The 27,803-nt window shown below is 54.9% G+C and overlaps 1 long non-coding RNA gene across 1 annotated transcript; it reads right to left on the reverse strand.

Moving 5' to 3' along the window:
• Window positions 1–13,937: 13,937 nt before the first annotated feature.
• On the reverse strand, window positions 13,938–26,345 carry LOC111850273 (uncharacterized). Its single transcript, XR_002839756.1, has 2 exons — window positions 26,262–26,345; window positions 13,938–14,406 (listed from the first exon to the last, which is right to left on the reverse strand). It is a non-coding gene; the product is annotated as an uncharacterized lncRNA (long non-coding RNA).
• Between the last annotated feature and the right edge of the window lie 1,458 nt (window positions 26,346–27,803).

Genomic DNA, 27,803 nt, shown 5'->3' on the forward strand with positions numbered 1-27,803 from the left:
TTCAGACTACCTCCAGCGCCGCCTGTCTCCTCACAGCGTGCGGGGGCGGTGGGGGGGGGGCATGTCCGCGACAGGCGTGGGTGTGACCGGCACGGCCCACTGCACGCATGCCGCTTAATTAATCGTCGTTCCTGAAATGTCACGCCACAGCTGTGCGCCAAAGGTGACCGGGCGAGGGAAGGGGGGGGGACTGCATGGGATGAGAAATAATGAGCTCCCTCCTCCCCCCTTCATCATTGACAAAATGTTTTCGGGTGGCAGAGGAGCAGTGAGGGGGTGGAATGCTCAGTGTCTCTGCTCTTTATGCGGACGGACAGCATATCGCCGGACACCGTCCCATCTCCCGATCTGGCCTTTGAGATTCCTCTCAGCCCTGGGGTCACGTAGCCCCCCCCCCCCCCCCCCCCGAACAAATGGGGCGTGGGACGCTATTGAAGGCTGCTTTCTTTGGAAATCCCATCATGTGGGTGTCTGTCCCCCCCACTCACCCAGCTGTACAAAATCAGAGAGAAAAGAATCCCAGCTGTGTTCCAGGGCTGTGACCCTGTATCTGTGGGAAGCGGCGGGATTGGACAGCAGCCCGTCCACAGCAGCGAATCATAATCCTGCATGACCCCCCTGTCCACTGGATCATGAACACAGCCCCCCCCCAAATATTCTGTACCCTTTATATTCACTAGCAAAACATGTGTATGTCATGTATAAGCCTACAGTATAGTCATTAATGGCTAAACAGACATGTAGCCATGTATTAAAATAACAGGCCTCCCCCCCCCCCCGCAATAATGCTTTTGTTACCAAACAGGCACTTAGCCAGGTAGTAAAATTACGAGTTTAAATCTCCCTCTAAATTTTGTTCAGCCCCCCAGTCAGCAAAATTTATCTGTAGGGGTGCTGGACCCCCCCATGAAATTTATTGCTGGCTACAGGCCTGATGGCTACTGAAGAGGAAGCTACAGGGTGAGCCCCCCCACCCCATTAATATAGCCCTACATACAGCCCCTCCCCCCAATGATCTACTGACCGCATCATTATGAGAAGCATCTCTCTCACCCATAACCCCCCCCCCCATTTCATTATCTCTTGCTCCCGTGCGAGCGCGAGCCGCGTACCGTTCTGCACGCTGCCGTTCTGCACGGTTCCGTTTGGGCCGACTTGCTGCTTCTTCCTGCCAGTAATCGCGGTTCTGGTTTTTCTAATGTTCCTCTCTGAAATCCTGCGTGATTCATGCGGACGTTTAATTTTTTTCTCGGGCGAGAACATCAAAAATAAAAATAAGACCCACGTTCTTAATGCCAGATGACTTTATTTATGCGGAAAAATAAAGCGTGTCTATGAATCGTGCCGGAAGTTTGCTGGTAAACGCTTCTGGCCGAGCCTGAATGCGGCCGGCTGCTTCAGGCTGACGGAGCCGGTGTGGGGGTGGGGGTGGGGGTGGGGGTGCGTGCCCCCACCTTTTTGTTTACTTCTGGAGCTGAAGACAAGTCGCCATTGCATTGCCATGCGCATCATGTGCAGCATGTGGCTCAGCAGGATAGGGTTCTGTACCCCTGATTGGAAAGGTTGCTGGTTCAAAACCCTAGACTGCCAGAGTGATACCACAGTTGATCATTTTCATCAAGATGCATGTGGCAGCTTTTTTTCACCAAGTGTCTGGAGTCACTTATAGACGTGTATACAGGCCACTGAGAGCAGGAGTCCAGCAGTCGCTCACCCCTAATCCCAGATGTGCCCCAAAAATATGGCATTCATCTTAGTACGTCATGGGTAGGGAAAGTCCATGACTCGAGCCCCATGAGTGCCTGGGTCCCCCTTCGACACTCGGGCAGACAGCTTAACGCTCATGTTGTAACCAGGCTTCGGGTTAGAGAGATTTGCCGTGCCGATGGATAATTAATTGTGTCTGTGGTCTCGGACGCATAAAGTGCGAGTCGTGTTTTTTTCTTTTGTTTTTCACGGCAGGGTAGTAAAAAAGGAGGATATCCACTCATTTCCAGCGTGGGGGGGTTTGCAGACCCACCACTCATCTGGAGATGTCTTTGGGGCTGTTTGCATGTGTGGTCTGTTGAGGATGCGTGGAACTTAAAGGGGGGGGGGGGGGGGGAGGTCTGTGGGGGGGCTGCTGATGAGATCCGGCTGACCAGAACAGCGAGTCCAATCAATAGGGTCTTTCGTAGCGTCCTAGAAGCCTGGGACTTGCTAATGTCTCAGTCAGCTCTGAGCGTAAGCCTGAGCGAGCCCCTCCCCCACCCCGCCACCCCCCCTTCTGCACCTGTCAGGCCGCCCTCTGAAGTGCCGGGGAGATAATTAAATTTATCTGATTGACTCGGTGTTAAAGTTGAATTAAGCTTGAATTTAATGAGTTGCGCCGGGTCACGCGGAGTCCATCTTAACAGGCACCGATGCCACGTGCCAGGCAGGGGGCCACGCGGCGACACTATCTCAAAAACCGCCGCCGTTTGTCAGTCGACGTGCCTGTCTTTGCTTAATTGTGCCTGCTAATTTTATTTGATCAACAATTTAATTAAATGGGGGGGGGTGGGGTGCCAGTTGTGAGGCGATTGAAGCGCCGTAGCGTACGCATGAAAAGGAAAGAGTCGCACTGTGGATTTCATGCGGCTTGTTTTCTAGGTCACTAGGTGGCAAACCGGTTAAGGGATTGCTGCAGCAATCCCTTTGGGGGGGCTGTTAAACCACACTGCTGGGGTTGGAGGAGGGGGGGATTCCCACAGTGCCGGACACCCCTGGTCTGTAGAGATACGCTCAAAGATACATAAAATCTGCTCCTTCCGCCTTTCCCCTGCGAAGCCGTAACCCCTCCCGAAATCATGGCTGTGACATATGCGGCAAGTCTAGCACCATGGGATCATGGGACGCTGAATCCAATTTAAATGTACAGCTGTCACCACGGAGCTGGTCTGTGCGTCAATGAGCAGCATCATCCGGCATCCCAACGCTCTGTCATCGTTAGACAGTAGGAACTCGCTGATTAGTGTCGGACCGTTAAAAGCACGGCCAAAAAAAATAATAAAACACTCGTGGTGATTTAATGCAGGCAGCCCACGGGGGTAATTAGCCGCTGCCCCAGAGAGCTGCTGCCACGTTCGGCGAGGCTCTGCGGAATCGCGACTGATTTTAGGGTTTTAGGGCTGTAATAGCCACATAATTGCACCTGTGGCTGGCGGCCGGCAGTCAGGGATGAGACACCCGCAGCGGCATGAGAGAACGAGCCGTACCGAGCCGGGGGTGTTTGGCGCGGCAGCCGCCTCGCCTCATCTGGGGCTCGTTTATCGCTCCACTGGTCCTGGCAGCGTTTTCCGGAGGCTCGGCAGAAACGGCAGGACTCCGGCAGGCTGGCTGTGAGCATTCTGCGTGTGTCAGGCGCTGCCCCGCGCTGGGACTCCCGCGCCAGTCCTGCCCTTTTCCCTTTCAGAACCCAATACAATCTTAGCACCAAAAGCCCTCATTTTGACAGGACACAGAGGGGGCTGTGCAAGCAGGAAATGATCACCAGTTACACAGATAAGTCCCTTCCACTGCCGTGAACTAACATCTTCAGTTCAAACTCAGATATCAGGAGACGGAGCCGGGGATTTCGGCATCCAGGCTGGCTGAACGCTGCCATTCGACATACTTCGGTTGGCCAGTCTGTGGGAAAGTGTCATCCTTTTCAAGATTCAAGGATTTCATTGTCATGTGCACAGTAAACACCCATTTCTACTATGCAATGAAAATCTGACTGTACACGTCCTTCCTCTAAGCACAGATTAACCCAAAACACAGATCAAAAGTACAGATTAAGGTGCATATGCAGTATCATGAAATATATACGTAGACAACGCAGTGTAACATGTAGTGCAATGTAATCATAGTAAATAACTGTAAACAGTCTTATGGTTACATGTTCTTTCGTTTTTTGAGATTTTCATCCAATTCGAGGGGTGGGGGGGGGGAGGGGTTCTCACGTGCAGATGTTTGGGTCCTAAGTTTGGAGATGTTCTGGTTGAGTGCCACAGTCTCCAATGCCAATGGACCCCTCCAAGGACCTGAACCATCGTCCACCCCCATACAGCCTGCAGTCTCTCTGCAGCCTGAGGAAAGCCCCGTGCATAATCCCTTAATGTGGCCGACACCGGCCCACCGTAGCCCAGTGCGCGCTCCCTTAATGTGGCCGACACCGGCCCACCGTAGCCCAGTGCGCGCTCCCGTAATGTGGCCGACACCAGCCCACCGTAGCCCAGTGCGCGCTCCCTTAATGTGGCCGACACCGGCCCACCGTAGCCCAGTGCGCGCTCCCGTAATGTGGCCGACACCGGCCCACCGTAGCCCAGTGCGCGCTCCCGTAATGTGGCCGACACCGGCCCACCGTAGCCCAGTGCGCTCTCCCGTAATGTGGCCGACACCGGCCCACCGTAGCCCAGTGCGCGCTCCCCTAATGTGGCCGGCACCTGCCCACCGTAGCCCAGTGCGCGCTCCCGTAATGTGGCCGGCACCGGCCCACCGTAGCCCAGTGCGCGCTCCCCTAATGTGGCCGGCACCTGCCCACCGTAGCCCAGTGCGCGCTCCCGTAATGTGGCCGGCACCTCCCCACCGTAGCCCAGTGCGCGCTCCCCTAATGTGGCCGGCACCTCCCCACCGTAGCCCAGTGCGCGCTCCCGTAATGTGGCCGACACCGGCCCACCGTAGCCCAGTGCGCGCTCCCCTAATGTGGCCGGCACCTCCCTACCGTAGCCCAGTGCGCGCTCCCTTAATGTGGCCGACACCGGCCCACCGTAGCCCAGTGCGCGCTCCCCTAATGTGGCCGACACCGGCCCACCGTAGCCCAGTGCGCGCTCTCTTAATGTGGCCGACACCGGCCCCCCGTAGCCCAGTGCGCGCTCCCCTAATGTGGCCGACACCGGCCCACCGTAGCCCAGTGCGCGCTCCCCTAATGTGGCCGGCACCTCCCCACCGTAGCCCAGTGCGCGCTCCCTTAATGTGGCCGGCACCTCCCCACCGTAGCCCAGTGCGCGCTCCCGTAATGTGGCCGACACCGGCCCACCGTAGCCCAGTGCGCGCTCCCCTAATGTGGCCGGCACCTCCCCACCGTAGCCCAGTGCGCGCTCCCTTAATGTGGCCGACACCGGCCCACCGTAGCCCAGTGCGCGCTCCCCTAATGTGGCCGACACCGGCCCACCGTAGCCCAGTGCGCGCTCCCTTAATGTGGCCGACACCGGCCCACCGTAGCCCAGTGCGCGCTCCCTTAATGTGGCCGGCACCTCCCCACCGTAGCCCAGTGCGCGCTCCCGTAATGTGGCCGACACCGGCCCACCGTAGCCCAGTGCGCGCTCCCTTAATGTGGCCGACACCGGCCCACCGTAGCCCAGTGCGCGCTCCCGTAATGTGGCCGACACCGGCCCACCGTAGCCCAGTGCGCGCTCCCTTAATGTGGCCGACACCGGCCCACCGTAGTCCCACATGTGACACATTTTTCTAATTAGGCCCATAGACACCATGAAGGCTTCACAGGCGCCTTTTACGGCCATTTTGGCCTAGGGCCAAGATGAAAGAGGGAGAGGGAGGATTGCGTGGCGTCGCGGGGAGGGAGTGCCCCCCCCCAGCCTCCGTTTTTGGCCGGCCCGTTTGATCTTGCCGATCCCATGGCGGCAAGCGGGATGGCTGTAAATAAAACGCAGACCCCGCGGAAAAACCACGCAGCGCCTCCTTTGCTTTGATGTGCCGACGCAGAGAGCCAGCCCCCCCCCCCCTCCCTCCCAGACCCCACACCCGGCGTTTCCATGGTACAGGAGGAAGGTGCAGGTTTGTCAGAGGTGGCTGAGGACTTCATGATTGTTTTTATGTGCCTGCACCACCCCCGCCTGCATCCCCCGCCCCCCCCCCGCCCCCGCCCGCCTCCCTCACCAGCCGTTTTCCATTTCTTTCACACGTTGCCGTCAAACCGGCATCATGTTCAAACAGGCAACACCGCCGCGTTTCCAAGCAGCAGCAGGGGCCGCCGTTCCTCGTCCCGCCAGCTCGCGGCCGCCTCCTTTCCTCCCGCGCGTGAGAAGCGGCCGCTCCATCCCTCGTTCCTCCCCATCCGCTTCCCCTCAGCTCCCCGTTTACTGGGTCGGGTCTGTCGTTTTTAAGCACGTATAATTTGCCCGCGTAATTGGTCATTTCCCGGATTCAGACGTAATTGCTTGTGTTGTGTTGCTGAGGATGTTTTATATGCGCTTGGAAGCACAGCGGTTATTTCATTCAATTAAGCGAGCGGTGCGTGCCGGGGGTGTCCGGGGGGGGGGGGGGGGGGGCTGCACCGCTCAGAGCTCCTTAATCTCTCTCTCCTTCTTCCCCTCCACTCACCCTCACCTGTACGCCTGCCGCCCCCCCCCCCCGATACTCTTCCTGTCCGCCCTGTCTCTCTCCTCCTCCCTCCCCCTCTCTCCCTCCGTCTATCTCGGTTCACATCTCCGTCTCTGCAGAGGCGGCACTGGCTCGTCTCCCTACAGCTAAATATAAACCGTGCTGTTCTGATGCCGGCAAAATGCTTCCATCGCCACGGCGACGTGTGACATCAAACGGGGGTGACGGAACGGCACGGGGAAGCCGCGATAAGCGATGCGTTCAGGGTTCGAAGTGTGACCTAAATCACTTTTCCTCAGAGGGGCGCTTTTCTCCCTTGGGGATTAACCCCTCCTGTTCTCCCGGCGTTGAGATCTCCCCAAGGGAGTTGCTCCTCACTGTGCAGTGCTCCCCCCCTCAGGGTTCACTGGCTTTTCCGCAGATAAGAATACCCAGACTCTGGACCCTCATACTTTCCATCGTCAGGGCCAGAATGTTTAAAACCATTTATCTCTGTATATCCTAATGATTTTTTTTTTACGCAAGCCACTGAAAAATTGAAAGCTAAGTGTGGTGCTGTAAACAGTCTTTAGACATATTTTCAGCAGATGTCAGCTTCAGACACGTGAGAGAGTCAGTGGCTCTGGAAGCGTATTCCTGCCGTGTGCACGGGCCCCCCGCATGCCGCCTGCCTCTTTTCGGTTTCGCCCCCCAGCTCCCTCTCTCTTCCACGGTGTTATAAACCGGCTCGCTCTGCGGCGGCAGGTCTGCATGTGAGATTCACAGTTTCCACAGCAGCGTGCCGCCGCTTCCTGTCAGTGAGCCAGACGCTCCCTTGCCGTGAGCCCCTGCGTGTTGGCCTGCGCTCGCTCCCCCTTCCCCCCACGGCCGGGCCGTTCGCTCAGCGTCTCCTCAGCTGATCCGCGGACAGACCACGACCTTCTTCCGGAGCTCCCAGCCGAGGTGGGAGGGGGGCAGATAATAACAGCGGGGGTTCTGGGGAGGGCGGGGTGCTCAGGCGCGGCCGCCCCTGGAGGCTGAGTGGAGGCTGCAGGCTAACAGGGAGATTAGCCCCCGCAGCGGCCCCCGGAGAGGCGGGTTAATTGCGGGGTCGTCATCACCCGAAGTCCCCCTGCGATGTCCCTCCCCACCCACCGCTCACATCTCCCAGTGCCCTTTCTGTCTCAGCATATTTTGAATTATTATTTTTTTTATTTTCTTCATAGGGGCTTTTCCCCCCCAAGTCTGCCAGCATCTCCACATGGAAACAATTGCCTTGTATTTCCCCCCTATAGGTCACCGTCGATTTATCCCGGAGTTACGGCGGAGCTGGAATACGTGGAATTACGTGGTGTTTGTATCCGCCAAACGTGGAAAAGGAAATTCCAGAAATAAACAGAATTCATGAAGGGGGAGGGGGCAGACTGAAATGCCTGCCTGTTCATCCAGTCGATACCGAATTTAAAACTGAGGATGCCCCCCTCCCCATGCGGACACACACACACACACACACACAAACACACGCACGCACACATACACACAGCAGGTGGGGGTGAGAGCCCAACCCGGATCACAACATGCAGCCTCCGTGTCATTCGTGCTACTTGAACATCACGCTAAGAAGCCTTGCGGTCGCCCCCCACCCCCCCAGTCACGATTCTTAAAGCCGTCCGCGGCGCTGCCGAGTGGGAGCCAAGCCCAGGCTATTCTGACGGGGAGCTCGGATTGGATCGTGTGTGTGTGTGTGTGTCTGTATATGTGTGTGTGTGTGTCTGTCTGTCTGTGTGTGTCTGTGTGTATGTGTGTGTGTGTTTGTGTGTGTGTGTGTGTGTGTGTGTCTGTGTATGTGTGTGTGTGTCTGTGTGTGTGTTTGTGTGTCTGTGTGTGTCTGTGTGTATGTGTGTGTGTGTTTGTGTCTGTGTGTGTCTGTGTGTGTGTTTGTGTGTGTGTTTGTGTGTATGTGTGTGTCTGTGTGTGTGTTTGTGTGTGTCTGTGTATGTGTGTGTGTGTGTGTGTGTGTGTCTGTGTGTGTGTGTGTGTCTGTATGTGTGTTTGTTTGTCTGTGTGTGTCTGTGTATGTGTGTGTGCGTGTGCGCGCGTGTCCGGGGTCCTCCGGCTCACTAATTTGTTTTCACTATAAACAATAAAGCACGGCGTGACGGTGTTGGGCTCCGCTGTCAGCGCCAGCGATTAAACGGCGCCTCATACTTTCTCATGCAAATGATCCCGGGAACAAAGACGTGGCGCTGCCGCCTGCGGACCTCACTGCAAGCCGCCCGCGGACCTCACTGCAAGCCGCCCGCGGTCCTCACTGCAAGCCGCCCGCGGACCTCACTGCAAGCCGCGTTTCCCACCCAGTTATGTCTCATTTCTTGCCCCCTGTTTCTTAATGAAGCCCAATTTACAGGTTGACTGCACAGCATCCCCTCCCAGAGTGGCTCCCGGGGGGGCCCGACACCAAGCCGCTGCTTGCCACCCCATAACCCACGCAGCTAAAGAAGCCCCCCCCCCATACAAATTAATCACTTTCCTTTCCCACCACCTGCACCCCCCCACACTCCGGTTTGCGCGCCATCTGGGTGCGTCATGGGTCGGCCGCTGTCAGCGGCGCTGGGGGGCTGTTCTGGCAATGATTTAGGGTGGGGGGCGTTTAGGGCAGGGTTGGCTGCGGATGAACCCCGCCCATCTCGCTGGCATATAAACACACTCGTGCTCACGCACACACCACACACATGCCATGCACACACACGCCATGTACACGCCACACACACACCACGCACGTACACGCCACACACACGCCACGCACACACACGCCACGCACAAGCCGCGCACACACCACACACACACTGCGCACACATACACCACGCACACATACACCACGCACACATACACCACGTACACATACACCACGCACACACACACCACGCACACACACACCACGCACACGCCACGCACACGCCACACCCGTCACCGAGTGCATACAGATTCCGCACCAGCTGCTGGCCGCGGGCTTTGAGGACATCATGCCTGCCCCCCCCCCCACCTAACTCCCCCAGTGCCCCCAATTTGTGACAGCTGTGGCTTCCATTGTTCCCATATGTGGGGACAGTGTCGCTTGAGCCCCTACCTCAGCCTGTTCTGTTTCGGGGGTCCGACCTGGCGGCTGGTGCCAGAACGCAGCACCACTCATTCAGATCCCCGAACTGCGGGGGATCAAAACCCCACCTGTCAAACAGACCTCAGCTGTGCCCCCCCCTCACTTGAAGAGAGGGTGCCCCTCCTCTTACTGGGCCTGGTGAAGGTGCTGGCTTTGAGGTCTGCATGATTCATTTTAAAAACGTTGCCCGGAATATAAATGGGGATATAAATCCCGCTCCGGCCAGCTGACGTGAGCCTCAGTCTCCCCTCCGCATGTAACAATTCCGATGTCCGTTACATAATTTTCCTTCCCAACCATGACCTGGATAAACCTTCGCAAGATGGATGGATATTATATAATCCTATACAATTCTCTGATTCTCCTTGTCGGCGCCGTGCTGCTGCGTGTGTGTGTGCCGGATGTGTGTCTCGTCGCCGTGACGGGGGGGTCGTGCCCTCGGCGCCCCTCCTGTCGCCCCCACGTGTCGGCTGCCACCGGGCCTGCTCGCGCGGGCCGTCTGCTCCGCTTCCTCTCCGCGGAGATCCCATTTTCCCCTGTTTTTCCGCGCCTGGAAACCTGAGGCGCCATCCGCGCCGGAGATCTTACGCCCCCCCCACCCCCCCTCGGGGCAGGGCTTTGAAAAACGAGGAAGGGAAGCTCTGATTGCTGGTAATTATTCATCCCGGCTTGGCAAACAAGCTAGGGCTTGGGGGAGGAGTTCCCATTAACTCTTATCGCCCCCCCACCCCACCCATACTACCATGGTCCCAGTCACCACTACCCCCTCCCATGCTCTTTCTCCTGCATTTTTCCTCTTCTTGCTCTCATTTTTTCTTGCTCGCTCACATCTCATATTTCCTCCATCACTTCCTCGCTCTCGGTCTCCTCTCTTTTTATTTATCTCCTTCCGTCTCATTCCCACCCCCCACCCACCAACCCCGCCCCACCCACCCTGACATTGAGCCGTGCTGCATACCTGTGCTGTGCTGGGTTTGGACGTTCCTGTGCCTTGTGTCTCAGACCCTCATCTCTAGTTCGGGAGGGGGGCACCCCTTCGTCCCCTGGTGGTCCGTCTATCTGACGTTCAGTTAAGCCCCCCCATTGCGCCCTCTTCCCGGCCGCCCTCCCCAATGCGGGTATTAAATGTCTGCCTTGTTGTTTATGGCCTCTTAAAAGCTGTCGTATTCCCCTTTGTTTGCTTTTACCACTTATAATCCTTCTCGCTCCCGTTTATAGATGCACCATCCGACCGCCGTGTACAAAAACAAATTTTTCGCATTTTTCGCAGATGAGCGGAAGGTGGGGTGGAATGAGCTTCACGTGGCGTGTGTGTCTGAAGCTGACATCTGAGGGGGCGACGATCTGATCTGAGGGGCCGAAATGTCAGGGTGACCCACCTGGCCGTGTGTAGAGTTACAGCGGCGTGAGGATTGTGGGCAGGAAGCCTTTTCGGATGCCAGTGGACCACGGGCAGTGTGTGTGTGTGTGTGTGTGTGTGTGTGTGTGTGTGTGTGTGCGTGTGCGTGCGTGTGCGTGTGTCTGTCTGTGTGTGTGTGTGTGTGTGCGTGTGTGTGTGTGTGTGTGTGCGTGTGTGTGTGCGTGTGTGTGTGTGTGTCTGTGTGTCTGTGTGTGTGCGTGTGTGTGTGTGTGTGCGTGCGTGTGTGTGTGTGTGCGTGTGTGTGTGTGTGTGTGTGTGTGTGTGCGTGTGTGTCTCTGTGTGTGTGTGCGTGTGTGTGTGTGTGTCTGTGTGTCTCTGTGTGTGTGTGTGTGCGTGTGTGTGTGTGTGTGTGTGTGTGTGCGTGTGTGTGTGTGTGCGTGTGTGTGTAAGAGAGAGAGAGAGAGAACAGGATAAAGACACCCTCCCAGAAAATGATGAATGTGCCGGTTTTGTATCAGGTTGAGGTGATCTTCTGCTATGCTACTGACTGGTGGAGTCTGAACTAACATAAAATCAGGATGAGACGAGATGCACTCTTATTGGTGAAGGCTGCATCCAGCACGAGAGGAAGGCTGTTATTCTGAAGCTCGCCTGAGTGTGTGAATGCGATAAAGTGGCAGTGAGTGTCTGAAGCTGAGTCTGCTTATCTACAGTGGTGTCCGCAGGTTTCGTCATGTGAGTGTGTGGCATTAGAGTGTGCATATCCTTTCTGTGTGTATGTGTGTGGTAGGTCTGTGTAGCCTATAATTATTGTGATCAACTGTGTCCGTGTCTGTGTCTTATGCCCCTGTGGTGTATCGCCGTGTGTCTGCTGTGTTGCTGGTGCCGCTCTGATCCTGCAATCGCCGCAGTTAAACGATGTGCGAGAACTGAAGAGCGACCGGCCCAGCGCACCTCTCATCACCAGCGGCCGCTCGCTAATGGATGCATCGACTGCTAAATTTAGCGCCCCTGTGCTGGCGCCGGGTTCGGCCCATTTGGCAGAGCGCTGCCCGTGCGTAATCCGGCGCCGTGCCCGTCAGCCCCTCTCCGGCGCTGCTCTCCACTGGCCTTTTCATCTCCCTGGCCGCTGGCATTTAAAAATGGCAGTGGCCGCGCTGCTACCCACCGTTAAATATTCATCACGCCGGCTGTGGCCGCCCGCTTATCCGTGTGAGACACGTGGCGGACGCTTCCTCCAGGAAAGCTTTGCCGCTGAGAAACGAGAAAAGCTTCTATTTCATCAGCCGCTACCTGGGAAATTTATCGAGCATTTAAATTTTTTTTCTTAACGTATTTAGTGTGTTTCTTCCACTTTAGGGCCATCTTTTGCACGCCCATCATGTGATTTTTTTCCCTCTGTGTAAGTATTCTTGCCTCTTATTGACCAGTAAGTAAATATTGTTATCTAATGGATTTCCCCTTAAAATGCACCAGTCGCTCTTTTAATGACAATACCAGTATTTCCTAGATTCATTTCAGTGCACTTGCTCCATTCACCAATAATACACTTACATGTGAATGAAAAGTGCTGTTGTGCTGTGAACGGACTGACTGACCAGAAGATTTTCTTCCAAGCACATGTAACAGTTCAATGTTTATGTCTTTTCTCTTCCTCGTTCCATTTACACAAATTGATTCATGTGTTTTTACTGGAGGGAGACGACCATGAACGATTAAAGTCAGATGCATGCCTTTTGTACTTATCTGACATGGTTTTGATTCGATTCAGATTTTGATATTGTTGGTGTGTGCAGAGTTTTGTGATGATCATCAGCTGGGGTTGAGTGACTTTACACTTTAGCTTTGAGTTATTTATCACTGTGTAATCAGTATAAACACGGGGTTGGGTTATTTGTCCCTGTATAATCAGGACAAACACTGGGGTTGAGTTATTTGTCCCTATTTAATTATGATAAGGGCTGGGGTTGAGTTATTCATCCCTGTATAATTGGGATAAACACAGGGTTGGGTTATTTGTCACTGTATAATCAGGATAAACACTGAAGTTGAGTTATTTATCCCTGTTCAATCAGGATAAGCATTGGAATTGAGTTATCTGTCACTGTATAATCAGGATAAACACAGGGTTGAGTATTTGTCCCTGTATAATCAGGATAAACATGGGGGTTGAGTTAGTTGTCATTGTAGAATCTGGATTAACTCGGGGTTTGAGTAAACGGTCCCTGCAGAATCGGGATAAACTCTGGGGTTGAGCGACTTTACATTGTAGTCAGGGTAAACACTGGGGGTTGGATTAATGGGCCTGGTGGAATTGGGATAAATACTGGGGTTGAGTGGGTGGTGCCTGTAGGGATGGGATGAACAGCAGGGTTGAGTTGAGAAGTTGTGGAGTCGGGATAAACATGAATGGAATGAGTGGTTGCCATGGATGCAAGATAAACACCAGGGTTGAGTAAGCGTATATTAAGAAGGTAGGATTCACATGCACCTCTGTTTGTTCTCTGTTTGTCTCTGTACACAACTGCAATCTCCAGAATTCTTATTCTCAACATCAGTGCAGCACACTGCACTGTAATGTGCTGCCTATCTGGGCTTAGCATGGAACCCGGGCATGCATATTCATGTGTGCACGTGCTGAGCTGTGCGTGTATATGTGCACGCGGGTGATTCACATACGGTTGCTTTGTATGCATGTATGAATTCATACAAGACCTGAACCTGCACATTTCTGAAGCCGTGTGCATGTGTGCGGGTAATTTGCATGAATCTGCAGGCATGTGTTGCATGTGTGTGTGACGCACATATTCCCACAGCCGTGCGTGTTGTGCATGTGCCATACTGGCCTGTGTAGGTGCCATGCATTTGTGTACATGTGCTGTGCATGCGTACATTCGTGTGCCGCGCATGTGTGTGCGTGTGAGCCATCGACCGCCGCGGGTGCAGCAGTGTCGGAGACCAAAGGGAGACAGAGCACTTCCAGCCATCTCTAATATAATTCCTGCTACGATACAATCGCTTGCAGATGTGGCCGGGGAAGTGTGAGGCAGCGAGAACGGAAAGGGGGGGAGGGTAGGGAAAAGAAAAACAGCGCAGGACAGATGAAATGCAGCTTTAATAATAAATTTCCCCCCGTCCGCCGGGGCTCAGACGTCTGCCTGTCAGCACCGGCCTTGCCACGACCCTGGCTTTGCTGATCAAAGAAGGTCGTGGCCCAGAGCACGGTGTGCCAAGATGGCGTTGCATCACTCGGCCTTGGCCGCCCCCGTGCCGTTAGCTCAGGCCAGCTGTGCCGAGGGCGAGCCGGGGATTCCTCAGCGAGGGTGCTGGACACGCAGCTCAGCTCTGCGTCCATACAAAAGCGAAGGGGCGGCCTGACTGGAAGTGGGAAAAATAAGCATCCTGTCCATCATCCTGCCCGACATCAGTGGTGAAGGAGCATCTCCGGGGATTCGCTGGTCCCTCGACAGACTGCAGACAGAAGTGAGGGCGTCAGACCTGCACACCCACGGGACGTCCATCCGCTGCTCCACACCGCCGAGCTCCGGAACCTTCTCTCCAGCGCCTTTATTCCCGGGAAGAAACGGAAAGTTGTTTCACCAGCATGACGTGCAAAGGGCTCAGAGGGTTAGGATTCCCAGGGTTGATTTCACCATTGAACCCTTTAGCCCTAAATTTCTCCGGGGACTGACCGACCACGCTTTCTCAAAAATGTATGTCACTTTGAATAAAGGCATCTGCTTAATGAAAATAAATGACCCGATGGATTTTCATGCTTGCATACAAACTGTAGCGGAAGGTGGGAGTTGGGGGCGTCAGGATAAAGATCGCTGCCTGGCAACACACCAACAAGGGCGTCCAATCAGGATGGACCGAGGGCGGAGCTTTGCTTCGGGGTCAGTGGAGGGTCAGCAAGGGTAGCGCAGAATGCAGTTACATATAGCTGCTTAGCAAAGCATCAGCTCAGCTGGGTGTTTTACCACAGAGACTTGGGTTAAGTACTTTGCTCGAGGGCACTTGAACCACCGGGTACTGCGGTACGACCTTCAGATGTGGGGGGCGGCGTCCTTAACGCTACTCTGCTGCCCTGTGTGTACAGAGCACAGGCAGAGAGGAGGCCATCAAAGACTGGATGTTATGGGTGAGGAGGCGGAGCCTCAGAGCCAGAGGGGGCGGAGCCTCAGAACCGCCATAGGTGGGCGGCTGTATCTTATAGCGAGCTGAGAACGACAGCTCTTCAGGCCAAGCGGCACTGGCGAACGAGTACGTCTGCTCCTGGATAGAGGGAGTAGGAGGCTGGGGAAAAACAGGGAGAGTGTGGCAGGGAGAGAGGGAGGTGTGAATTACTGCAAAGTGCCAGGAGTCTTCGCTTTCCTCCTGGACTGGCGCTAAGCCTCCATGTTTATGGAGCAGGGAAAAGCTCTTCTGAGACGGCACCTGAAATAAAGGTGTGAAAAAGCACCCCCCACACCCCAAATTACTTGCTAAAAACATCACTGCCGGTAATTTAAGGTGCATCTGCATCTATTTGCATGAGGCGATTAACATCATGCGGAGAGCCCCCCGCCCCGCCCTCCGGTCTCCCCCTGAAGGGGCCCCCGGTTACCAGCCAGGCGGAATAACAGAGGAGCCGTAACGAGCGTCAGGGATCAGAGCCCCCAGCTGTTAGGAGCGTCCGGTGCCTGGGTTGCATCTCAGAAGGACATATGCTTGGCGGGGGGAGTGAGGGGGGGCAAAGCGATGACTGAAGGTTTCACAGCCATCATCCTGAAACGGGGGATTGAGGCTGGCTTCCCCCCCACACCGTGACGAGTGCAAAGGAAGGACAGGAGAGGTTACAGACCAGGCTGTGTACCAGGGAAACTGCGCTGTGTGCAAACCACAGTGATAATCAGTAAAGATCAGCAGACAGAGGAAATGGGGGGGCAGGAGGGAAGCGGCTAAACATCAGCCTGGGGGGGGGGACCAGAAGCAGGACCCCCTTGTCCGTAGCCTGGCGGATCTTCGGTGCGTGTGAGAAGCTCTGACGTGGAAACACGGATCAGGTAACGCCGCCACCGCCCCCTCCTGCAGCGGCTACCTGACACCCTCCCCCCCCCCCCCCCCCCCCCCCCCCCCCGCGCGCTCGCCGCAGCTTAACCTCCACGGCCGGCTCTGAGTCCCCGGCAGCGCAGCCAGGAACAGCAAGCGGCGCGTGCGGATCCCCGATGGCTCATTCATTTTTCATCACCGCCAAGCCTCTGCCTGCCCACACGCTCGCTCTCCCAGCCGCACCGATCTCACCCTGCCACTACAAAAAGGGAAATGCCCCCCTCCCTCTAATTGAGGCTGCCCCGTTGCCATGGTGCGGCCGGCTTCTCACATCTCCACCCCGCAAGCCTGCCGGGACGCGGCAAGCTGTTGATTGTTGGCCGGCCGGCTCCAGTTTCCTGGCCAGCAGTAGCATTCCCCCCCCCCCACACCACATGCCGCGAGAGCGAGCAGCGGCATTGGGAATAGCCTCGGTGGCTGACATCGCCCCCCCGGCTGCGCCTGGTGATGCCACGCTGGTGCGACCCCATCCCGCGGGGCTCGCTTAAGCCGGGAGATTAGTGTGACATCTTCTCGGGGACGCCGGGCCCGGCGCACGTCAGCCGCGACGACCTCCGCTGCCCCCTCCCAGCGGAACATACCGCTACAGCGGCCAGAAGCCCCCAGCGCGCGGGCGCAAGCTTTCCGAGGCTGCCTATCCCCCCACCCCCCAAGTGTTAATCTCCCCCCACTCCCCAGCCTCCCGCCCTGCCAAAGGCCACGAGCGTTCCTGATCCGCTCAGCTGCTTCTAAGCGCGCTTGCTCCCGGCCTGCCTGCCTGCCGCCGTAAACGTTTTCCCTCCCCATCAATAATGGATGCTGCTTCCTCTCCGCAAATCTGCCGTACCTCAGGGGGCAGTGGTTTTACAGCAAACAGCCCTTCCTCGAATCACGCCTCTGCGGGGGGAGGCTCCCTCATCAAAGGGCCCCGTTATTAGCTGAGAGAGGTTCAGCACGTGGACGCCTCCGGTACGGCCAGTTCAGGCCGACCGCACTGCCAGCGCTTCCCTTTCATTTGTTCGCGCGCGGGCTGACGGGCCGGACCGGGCCGAACAATCGGGCCCTTTCAGGAGAGTCTCCTTGAGGCCGTGTCACAATGGGCCGCATTGTGCCGCGTGCCACGCCGCGGCCGGTCACACGGGGCCTCTCTGATGCCTTTGTTTTTGTTCCCGAGGAGGCGGGTCGCCCCCCCGCTCCACCACAGCTGGACGCAGGCAAAGACAGGCCGTTTGTCTTTTCTTCCCGCAGCCTGGAGTCGAGCTGGGATGACGGATAGGACGTGCCTGTTTTGTTTACCGCCGCATCGAACTGTCAGAAGCCCCCACCCCCCTCTCCCGCCACGGGGCCACTCTGCTCTAATCTTGGGCTTTTCGCGCGGTGGGCAGGGGGGTGGGTGGTACAGCGGCATGACTTGTTTCGCCGGGGGGATGAAATTTTTGCAGATTTCAACGAGCAGATTGGACAGAAGGTTTGAGGAAGTTTACTCCTTCGTAAAAAAAAAAGATATGGAACCAGGCCACCTGAGGTCCAAACCGACCGAGACAAATAGAACCGGCCTCATCCTTTAGCTCCTGGCCAAATCTCGCCAAATCGGGCCGCCCAGGGTCCTAACGACCGAGCCGCAAAGACCCGGGCTGATCCTCCAGCTCAGGCCAGATCTCAGTGAGCCGGGCCTTGCCGGCTCCACACTGAACGGGATCAATTGCGCTGTTCCATGAATAAAACATAAAGCAGGGCTGAATATACGACGCTGCCGCCAGCCGCAGATGCTCCGAATCGAGCAGATAAACCATCCAAGGCCGACGGCAGTTTCCGATGACGGATTTCCCGTGAAGCGCAGGGAGCAGACTGCCGCGCTCGCAAAGATGGTCCATTCATTCATCTCTAACCGCTTATCCTGGTCAAGGGTGCGGGCGTCCTGCCGCACAGGGCACAGGGCACAGGGCACAGGGCTGGGGTACAGTCGGGGCTAGATGCCAGTCCACCACACGCGCACATGCACTGTGGGCAATTTACAGACACCAGTTAGCTGAACTGCAGGTGTTTGGACTGTGGGAGGAAACCAGTCCAACACGGGGAGAACATGTGAACTCCAATGCAACGATGCAGCTGCTAATCCGAGCTGTGCTAGGGCAGCAGGTCAGCAGAAATGCAGGAAACACAGACATCCTCACGGGTGCCCGCTGGGCGGGGCGGGGGGGTGTTAATGCAGGCTCAGAAAAGGAATGCCCCCCCCACAAACACACACACACACACACACACACTCGCCAAAACAGCCACATCGGCACAGCACTAAAAATAGGCAGATTGCATGTCAGCACACGGACAGGGGTCACATTTATTACCGGGAGGGGGGGGGCAGTCATGCGTACCGCACAGGCTGCTGGGAGGGGGGTTTCAGAGCCACACTGGCCGTCCTTGAAGAGCACCGCTAATCGCTGATATCCGGCACCATCCTGGCCGGGCGGCGCGAGGCCCCCACTATGCTGCACTGAGAGCGCAGCAGCCACACCAGTCCGACAGCGGCTTTTGGGGGGGGGGGGGGGGTGACTATGGTGTTCGCTTTCACGCCTCCCCCATGAGAGACAAGTCGACCCGCGTGACCTCTGTCCGTCGCCCCCGGATAAACCAGCAGCGCCAGCTTTCCTTTGCACACACCACGCCCCCCCCCCCCCCCCCCCTCTCTCTCTCTCTCTCTGAAACCCCCCTACATGCCTCCCAGGCCTGTTTTGTTTTCCTCTAGCCCCCGCTGTCTTCCGGATCCTCGCTACAAGGTCACGGGACGAGCAGCAGCCTTTGTGCTGCGTGCGAGTGAGCGTGCGAGCGTGCGAGCGCGTGCCGTCCGGCTGTTCCCCCCGCAAGGCTTGTTTTGACGTGTCAGGCTAATTGCTAGTTTTCGTTCCTTTCCGCGAGGCTCGATGCAGGGTCGGCAGTTTCAGTGATGAACGCGAAAAAAGCCCCGACCCGCAGAACACAGCCAGCGAGACGCGGATCCACACAGCAAGACGCCCTCCCTGAAGCGGAAAGCACCCTTTTCGGCCTGCGGCCTCCATGTGTCACGTTTAGGAAGCGCGGTATCTCAGTTGCCGTCTCAGGGAACTGCCAGCACCCGCTCTCTCTCCGCTCGCTCGGCCCATGTCCCCAACCGCAGCATTTTACTGCCATGCACCCAAATGTGTCATGGCCGCCGTGGGCTAGCAGGGAGACGGCCGTTGCGAGTGCCGCGCGCGATGTTTACGCGTGGGCGTGTTTTGACGGGTTTCGCTCTTCCGTGCGGGTTGGCTCTGCAGGACAAATGCAGCTTCATCCGCCTTATGAAATAAATAATGGCCTCAGTGTGTGATTTCTTATCGCTTTCTCCCTCGGGTTAGAAACTGTAAATCACATTAAAACCAGGTTCAATGGAAGGTCCCTAAAATTAACTTTTCATTTCTGTGCATGTGTGGACTTTAATGTGCCTCTTACTGTTCCTGGGTAGAGCTCTGTGGAGGACGGGGGCATGCCCGTGTTGTGACACCAGTGTTCAGACCTCAGCGCTCAGCCGGCCTCCACCTCTCTATCCCCTCTGCCTCACCTTCATTTCAGCTTTTGTTGTACCTTCAGTGTCAAAGCGAACCACAAAGTACGTGTGGGTGAGACTTCGCCGGCAGCCCCCCGGCTCCTTAGACGGGGCCTCTCCTCTAACGCCATGGGAGGTGCTGCTTAGGGAGGGTCGGATTCCCCAAATCACCTGCGCCCCTGCGATGCCCAAGCCATGCCTGGGAAGTCTCCAGCCCCCATCACCAAACTCTGGTACCCAGTGTCTCTCCCAGCTACCCCGTGAATTACGATCTGCAGAGGGGGGGGGGGAGGAATGATCTTGGTACGAACCCAATCTAACGTCACCGGGGCTCCTCTACGCAGATCTGCAGCTCGATAAACGCTGGAACAAGTCGATCCGGCTGTGGAATTACTCCTCAGGGATCAGGCTGGTGCCGGGTGGGGGGGGGGGGGGCGGGGGGGTGCACATTAGCCAGAGTGAAGAATAGTACCAAAGTGCCGCACAGCTTTAATCCCAGTCATTTGCTTGTCAGTATTTACATTAATCTACCGCCTTTAATGCCTCGTCGTGTCTGTCAGTCCCCCCCCCCGTGCTTGAGGTTCTGTCCGCACAGCCGCACTGTCTCCCATCAGGCTCTGGGCATGTGGGGGAGGGAGGGGTCAGAAAAGCACCCGGTTCGGTGATCAGTGCTGACGGCGAAACTTACTCACGAAAGGTCCCTCTGGTGGCAGCGGAAAGGTCACGACGCAGCCTGACATTTCCCCACATTAGGGGAGTCTTTGAAATGACTTTTTAAAGCGTACAAGCCCTTCATTTCCTGCTTCTGATTAGGCCTGATTTGATAGATACGAGTCTGTTTCGCATGAATCACAGGTCCTGCTTAATTGCCCAGTATCCGCCGTACGTTAATCACTCTTGGGGGGGGGGGGGGGGGGGCGGTGGCGTGACCGGCTCCCAGAGTGCCAGCAGCCCGTTCGCTTCCGGGGAATCAGCCGAGATATGAAAAGCCACGCCGGACTCCATCTCAGCGGCCGCCCTGACATTTATGCGGTTAAACACCAATATTTACCACGCCACGTCCGCCGGCCCAGCAGGCCTGGGAAGCTGGCGATTACCAGGTCGAGTGTCATGCGGCAGCGGCGTCTGCGGTGCCAGCGACGGATCGTGTTTATAGAGCGGGTGACGGGACCTGCTGGCGTGTTGGGACTCCAGGCTTTGGCGTGACCTTTATCGCAAATGTCAGCAGCGGCGTTTATTTATGTAAAGCAGGCTCTAAACGGGGAGCGAGGGGGCGATCTGCGTCTGGGACAGTCCCCATCCCCCAGCATGCTAGCACTACGGCTAACTCAGCAGCACGCTGCTGCTCTGTGGCGCGAGTCCGGGTCTCCCTTCGTGTTTGGGTGGCTGTCACACCAGGGAGCAGGCGGCCTGACATCCGCAGTGCCGATCAGGGGTCCGTCATGCTCCCAGTGAGCGCCGCTCAGCCAAGTCGCACTGAACTTCCTTGTCTAGCTGTACAAATTAGGTGACACGCATGTGACACCCTTCAGATGCAAGTGCCCCACCTTCCAGCCCCCAGCGCTCTTGTTGATGTCACCGTATGCGGCTGCATGACAACATGACGTCCCTTTCCCTCCCTGACGGAGCCCTTCCATGCTGATGTAACCACTTAGCACAACCGCACCGGCTGGGCCGGAACGGCACATTTCTGTGTCACGCCAAGCGGGAGGGAAAGCACTCAGAGGGGAAAATAATTTTACCTTTTACAGGCGTAAACAGGCTGGGATATTTTCGCATAAATGCCGGAGCCAGCTGGGCCGGCGAGCGCCGGTGCTGTGTTTACGACAGGCGAGTGATGGCACGTCTGCGTCACCCGCTTCCTCGCAGCTGGCCCCGGGCACAAAGCCACGAGGACCACACAGGGCTGCCCCGCCGTGTGCCTGATAACCTGGCAATGCCTCCTGGGCCTGAAAGTCCCCTACACCCTTGTCTTTTTTCTCCAGACACCACCCTGGAGGATCTGTTTCCTGGATGTGAGCACCGGGAGTGAGATTGAGGGGTAAAAATGCAGGAGAGCAGGACAGGGAGTGTGCGAGCGAGCGAGAGAGAGAGAGAGAGAGAGAGAGAGAGAGAGAGAGCCAGGCCTGCATGGAGCGGCAGACAGGAGGACAGCCAGCCCGGCACTGGGGATGAGCTGTCAGCCTCTATTATTAATTCCCAGGTCTTAATATTTAATGTCATAAAACTGCGGCTCCTCCCGCTGCCATCGAGGCCCGAGACACGCAGAGGACGGAGAGAGAGAAAGATCAAGGAGCCCAGCGGAGATAAGCATCAAACGAGGAAAGGTGTCCAGTACCCCCCAGGGCCTGAAAGGCCGCGCGTCCTTCCTCAGCCTGAATCGTTTTTGCTTTATAAACCCTCCCCCCCTTCCGAAATGAAATTCTGTTTTATTCCATTCCTATTTTTATGCTGTTTCACACATTGATGAAATACACCCCCCACCCGCCAAGAAACAGTCCACATCTGGCCTTCACACGTGACTGGAGTGTCTACTGACGCCGGTGACCTAACCTGACCTCATTGACCGGGAGCTGTGGTGGGGGGGGGGATGCAAACTGGCAGGGTTATGGAATTGATGCCAGTTCACCATGCTGCCCCGCAATCGGCATGCTCACCTGTCACTTTGATGTAGCTCCTGCCACTGAGCCAGACGTCAGGAATCAGCCTGACAGCCTCCCTGGTGATCGGCAAGCAGTTACAGTGGTGCTGTACGCTGTGGGGGGGGGGGGCTCTGTCCCCTACCCCCAAACTCCCACAGAGCTGGAGGGACTTCTCACCCCTTGGGGACATTACACACCCTTCACCTTACATTACCTGATCATCCAAACCTGGGGGGGGATTACTGTCGCTGCCACTCACAGGCAGGTTCAATCCCCGTCCCACCAGATACCTGCTCTTATGTGGTGGGTACAAGCGTACATACACCCGTAGGCGGGCATGCGTACCTTTGCCTAAGACGCCTCATGTTCCGGGGCTTCCCAAAACCCCTTAACACCTCCCTTACTCTTCAAATTTACACATAACACTTCCTCAGCCCGCTGCTGTCCGTCAATAGTTTTTTATATATATATTTAAAAAAGGCTCGTTTAAAATGGCAGCGAGCTTGCCTGCGGATGACAAAGACTGCCACCTCTGAACGCAACACGTGGGACAAATATGCACAGGCGAGTAAACAGACTGCCGCCGCATTTTAAGCGTTCTTCGGCTGTTAGAGATAAGGTCTCGCCGTCTGCACTTAATTTCTGAAAGGCATGACTCATCTGCTTACATCGTCGGCACTTTCTGTTTTTGTTTTATACAGAGAAAGCGCTCCTTGATTTGTGAGTAAAGCAATAAAAAATATATATCCCGTAACTGTGGCCCTGGAGCGAGGTCAGCGTGACTCTTTAATAAGGAGAAGCACATAAAGCCTCACACATGACACCCGTTCACGCTCCGCATCATCTGGACCCGCCTCTGCTTTTCCCCATCTTGTGTTCAGGCCTGCGCATGGAGAAACCCCTCTAATTTCTACATGCACAGGGATTATATTAGGCAGGTTTGAGATCTTAAGTAGACGTAGAGTAATCGCTTCTCTTGCCGCGACGCGGAAAGAAATCGTCAGTCCTAATCGCAGCGTGTTGTGTAATTGGATGCTGTTTAACATCGGCTGCCCCGGGCATTTTGGCAGGAGCTGCGCATCGGGCGCGCCGGCTTCCTCCTGCATCGATGTGCCGTTTCCATAAGGGTCGGACACCGTATAGGAGAGACGGGGGTCGGCCGCTGGACTACAGGCAGCGCGTGGTGGGGGACGTGGGGATAAGCTAACCTGCAACATAAAGGCTGCCCACATATAAAATAGGCTCAAGCGAGGCAGGACGTGTTAAAGGAAACGCTCCGAGGGGAGGGGGAGGCTGCACGTTTGTGCAAAGCCCCCGCGCTGCGGGTGGGGGGCGGGATTGGGGGCTTGCACAACCGGCTATGCCTCGTTAAACTTTCCTTTTATTTTAACAACAGGAACTGCTCATTAGCGAGCAGGAGGCGCCGATGCGGGATGGGGCTTCGCGGAGACCGAGGCGCGGACGCGGCGGTACCGCAGACAAGCAGCGGCTTTCACAGAGGGACAGGGGGGCTCTTATATCCGCGCCGGAGAAATAATGTTAGCGATCGACCTCGTTTACCGCAGTGCCCCAGGCTTTTCTTCGGCTGCTTCCCCAGATTGTGTTATTAAAAGAAAACAGGCAGACCGCTGTGTGAGTGTGCGCGGTCTGGTTAGGAGCCGTGCATGCGGTTTCACTGAGCCCCTCCGACCACCACCACCACCACCACTTCTGTCAGATCAGGAAAGACAACTAACCGTAGGGCGAGCCAATACATAAAAAGCATGCTTTCTTATAAAAGGACATTCCCAGCACTTGGCCGTAACACTTACCGACACTTACCGAGCGATTAACATATGACACAATAGCCTTTAATGTGGCGCTGTTGAGAAAAACAGGCGATGAATCTAATTCTTCTGCTTGGTCATTGGCTTTTTTTTGGCATGCAAAGGTGGTCTTTCTCTAAGGTAGTCAGATTTTTTCTAAACAAGCATCATTTTGTTTCCTTTACACTATCAGATATTGGACAGGAGATTGGGATATTTATAATAACCCATTGATTAAACCCATCTGGATATTAATTATGAGCCATTGATTTGACATCAGTCAGCATGGAGTTCCCTGCCTCGACCTGCACTGGCGGGTCCGGGGGTCTGACAGCCAGTATCCCGGCTCCCCGGCACATCCCCCTATTACTCATGATGTCGAGCGATGGGGAGGCGTATCGCCCCCGGTCTGGGTAGGGAGCGACTTGGCGAGGGCGCTAGTGATGAATGCGGTGCCTAACGGGGCTGGGGGAAGAAAAATCAGCCCCCGGGAACACCGCTTCCGAGCCACTACCTTTATAGCGATGTTTTCAGCAGACTTTTAGCCATTTCCCCCGCATATGTCAACTAATCGGAGTGATCATGCATGAACATAAAACGGGTTATTATTAAGCGCAAGGCAGTAACATGGTGGGGATATATACCGGGGATTTCCGTGCCAGGGACGGGCGGTAAGGCTAGTGTGTGCGTGTCTTTCCATGTTTTCGGTAGTATAGCACCAAGGCCAGCAGCAGTACTGCTGAATGAGTGACGGTGTCAGCGCGCGCTGCTTATTAGACTTGCCTTTGCTTGAAACGGTGCCTGACATTTAGCCTACATGTTCACATTCTCGCGTGAAGCCTCTTTATTTGCATAGCTGTTAATTCGTTAAAGGATTTAAATAGTTCGCCGTTTAATCATGCGCTGTTATTTTGGGGTAATTATTCTCAGAAGGTGTAAACAACCGTCGGATGGTTTCCCTACGTCGATCCTGCCTACAGCGGCGCATCTGAGACGTGTGACGGGGCAGAGGTCAAAAGCAGCGCTGGATTAAAGCAGGTTTTCTCTGGAGAGGACTGAACCCGTAACCCTTATTGTACAATTAAGCTATACCGATATTAATAAATTTGTCAGTGGGGAAAAAGCTGTGTGAAAGAACAATAAGACTTAAGTACGGGTCCTCTGCAGACACCGTGGCCGCTCGACAGAATAATTTAGATTCTGACATAGGCCTATATTCTATTAGGAAAATTAGCCCTGTGAACACTACAAGATTTCAAATGTCTTCCAAAAAATCTATTAATAAATTTGCATCCCACAGGTCAATGACAGTTTAAAGGAGTTAATTTCGGATGGATTTAACGCTTTTGCCCCAAAAATCTCCAAGACTGCACTTATACCACATATTTATCGATTCTAGGCGTGCTGAGCATACATTCATTGTAGCATGTGGGGGTGTTGTTGTTTTTGAATAAAAATAGTAAGGACCAGAAATATTTGTGTTCACATGTAGTATGATAAATACTTCGACCTTAGTATAACCTGAGCACAGTTGACCGTCGGGATTAACAGAACATTGGAGCAACGCAGCTTTTACGTGAAACATTTGCATCGCCAGGTATTTTTGTATTTGTGGCTACATTTCAATTCAGATCAAATATTTCTATTTTCCTGTGTAGGCTGGTATAAAATATTCGATAGAGGCGACCTTGTCGGTATCCTTTGCTGCCCTACAAACACGGGGAGCTGCTCTGTCTTCTCTCCCGTAGACAGCAGCTGCAGCCTTTTCAAAGCGGTCTAATTTATTCGCGTCAGCCGCCGCGGAGTCGGGGGGGGGGCGCGTCCTCTGCGTTTCTCACACCATCGCAGGCGGCTTTCTCTGGCTCCGACAGCCGAGCCCGACACCGTGAGAGCGCTCATGAGCAGCCCCGGATTCCCGCATGAAGTGGGAGGGGGGAGGGGGGAGGGGGGAGGGGGGAGGGGGGAGGGCAGTGCTGGTGCTGGTGCTGTTAGTGGGGGGATGGTTGTACTAGACAGCTCAGCAGCCTGGAAAATCCACGCCATTGATTTAGCATATAGTGCGAGGGGATTTTTAAATGGATTCATTAATGCCACAACACAAAGAGAAATTGCGATTAAAGATAAGGGAAGAGTGATGCGCAGAGAAATAGCACCTGCCGAATTTAATACCCGTAGCCTACATTTTTGATTATTAAACAGAGGGGAACTTCCTGTACTAACTAATCGGGGGATTTTGCGACACTTTAGTCATTACACCGCCAGATAAATTGTTTGCGAAATGAATAAAGTTCAGTAACACCCATGCTGTAAGAACCTGAAATAAAACAATTTTAAATGGTATTACCAGGTCAGCAAAGCGTTTCTCTACTGTGATCAAAGGCTATTACGTCGTCGAGAAAGTGCTGGAAACGCGCCAGCTAAAACTGCGCAACTATCCCGCGCGGAGGCAGGCGTCCCTACTTGGATGGTTGTAAGCGAACCATAACCATCTGCAGGTGGATGGCGCTGGTGGATGGCGCTGATTGATAGCGCCTGGTCCACGGCACCTTCCGTGCCCCAGGCTGAACCCCCCCGACAAGCCTGCCCTTTCCCGAGCTGATGGTGCCCTCTTTACCGCTCACAGTCCAGTAAGTTTTAAAGCTACGTTTACTGCGGATGTATGATTGCAAAAACAGATGGCACAAACCCTGCTCCCCCGCTGAAGGGTTTTTACTCCTGCACCGCTGCGTGCGCGCGCGTGTGCAGTGACGCATGCATGCTAAGCTTTATTATTTCCTATTTAACTGCAGCGTCGTGCAGCTGAATTTTATTGTAAATAAGAATTTCTTAATTAACTCGCCTGTTTAAATAAAGGTTATTGAGCAACATTTTTTTTATTCAGTGTATCGCCTTGCTTGCTTTGGGTTGTACTGAGTTGAACTGGGGCCTTGACTACCAGGTGTCCGGACCCCCTGGTGCCTGGACCCAGACGCGGAGCTATGCAGCCGTCCTTTCGGGGAATTCTTTCTCTATAACCGTGACTCAACCTGCCGTATGGTTTCATTCTGGCCCGTAGCGAATAATAAACATGAATGCAATTTGAGACTATCTACCCACCCACCGAATTAAACTCTAAGGGCCCCGTAATGAAATATGTCGGCTTCTTAAATGCGTTTCTAAAGATTTCCGCATAACTTGGAACAACCAAGAGCTCTCGGATTCTCAATTCCTGTTACGAGAAGACTTAATTGGCTTAGTGCAAATTCCAGCTGGCACCGACAGACCTTATCGGTCGGCTTAAAATGGCGCTTTAGTCAGATGAACTGATCTGTGCTGCTCACCAGTAGACGCTACTAACGCTACTGGTACACTACAGCTGCCTTGTGGAGCTGAGCCATGGCTCTGCTGGTAGGTAATATAGAGCAATTCAGCCCTCCAGAAAAACCCATTTGAAATCCTTTGAAGAATGTTCTGGAATCCAGCTGACAACAGTCACATTTAGGATTGATGTTCCTTGCATTTTCCTTGCTTCCATCCTTTGTACCGGGGTGTCTAGTATAGTGCAGATCAGTGTTATGATTCACTTTATAAAGAGGGTAGAAAACGGGGACCCGCAACGCATATTAGGTAGGATTATTTTGTTCTGTCAACAAGCTGGTTTAACTCACTTCTTGCCGGTTACTTGATTAGTTGTAGTTGGTTTAATCTAGGCAGTTATAGTCCAAGATAATCCCAGCAGCTATGTGTCTTTTTCGTGTGTAAATTGTCCCAGTAATACTCCATAATAGTGACCCTCTCTCTGTATTTGGTCAGTAATCAGAGTACTATTCAGTATGGATTCTGTGTGCTGTGTTGCATAGTGCTTTTTTATGTACTATTTTTTTGTTCCCAGGAATTCTGAAATGGG

The sequence above is a fragment of the Paramormyrops kingsleyae genome, chromosome 16 (assembly GCF_048594095.1).
Source record: "Paramormyrops kingsleyae isolate MSU_618 chromosome 16, PKINGS_0.4, whole genome shotgun sequence".
Taxonomy (NCBI): Eukaryota; Metazoa; Chordata; class Actinopteri; order Osteoglossiformes; family Mormyridae; genus Paramormyrops; species Paramormyrops kingsleyae.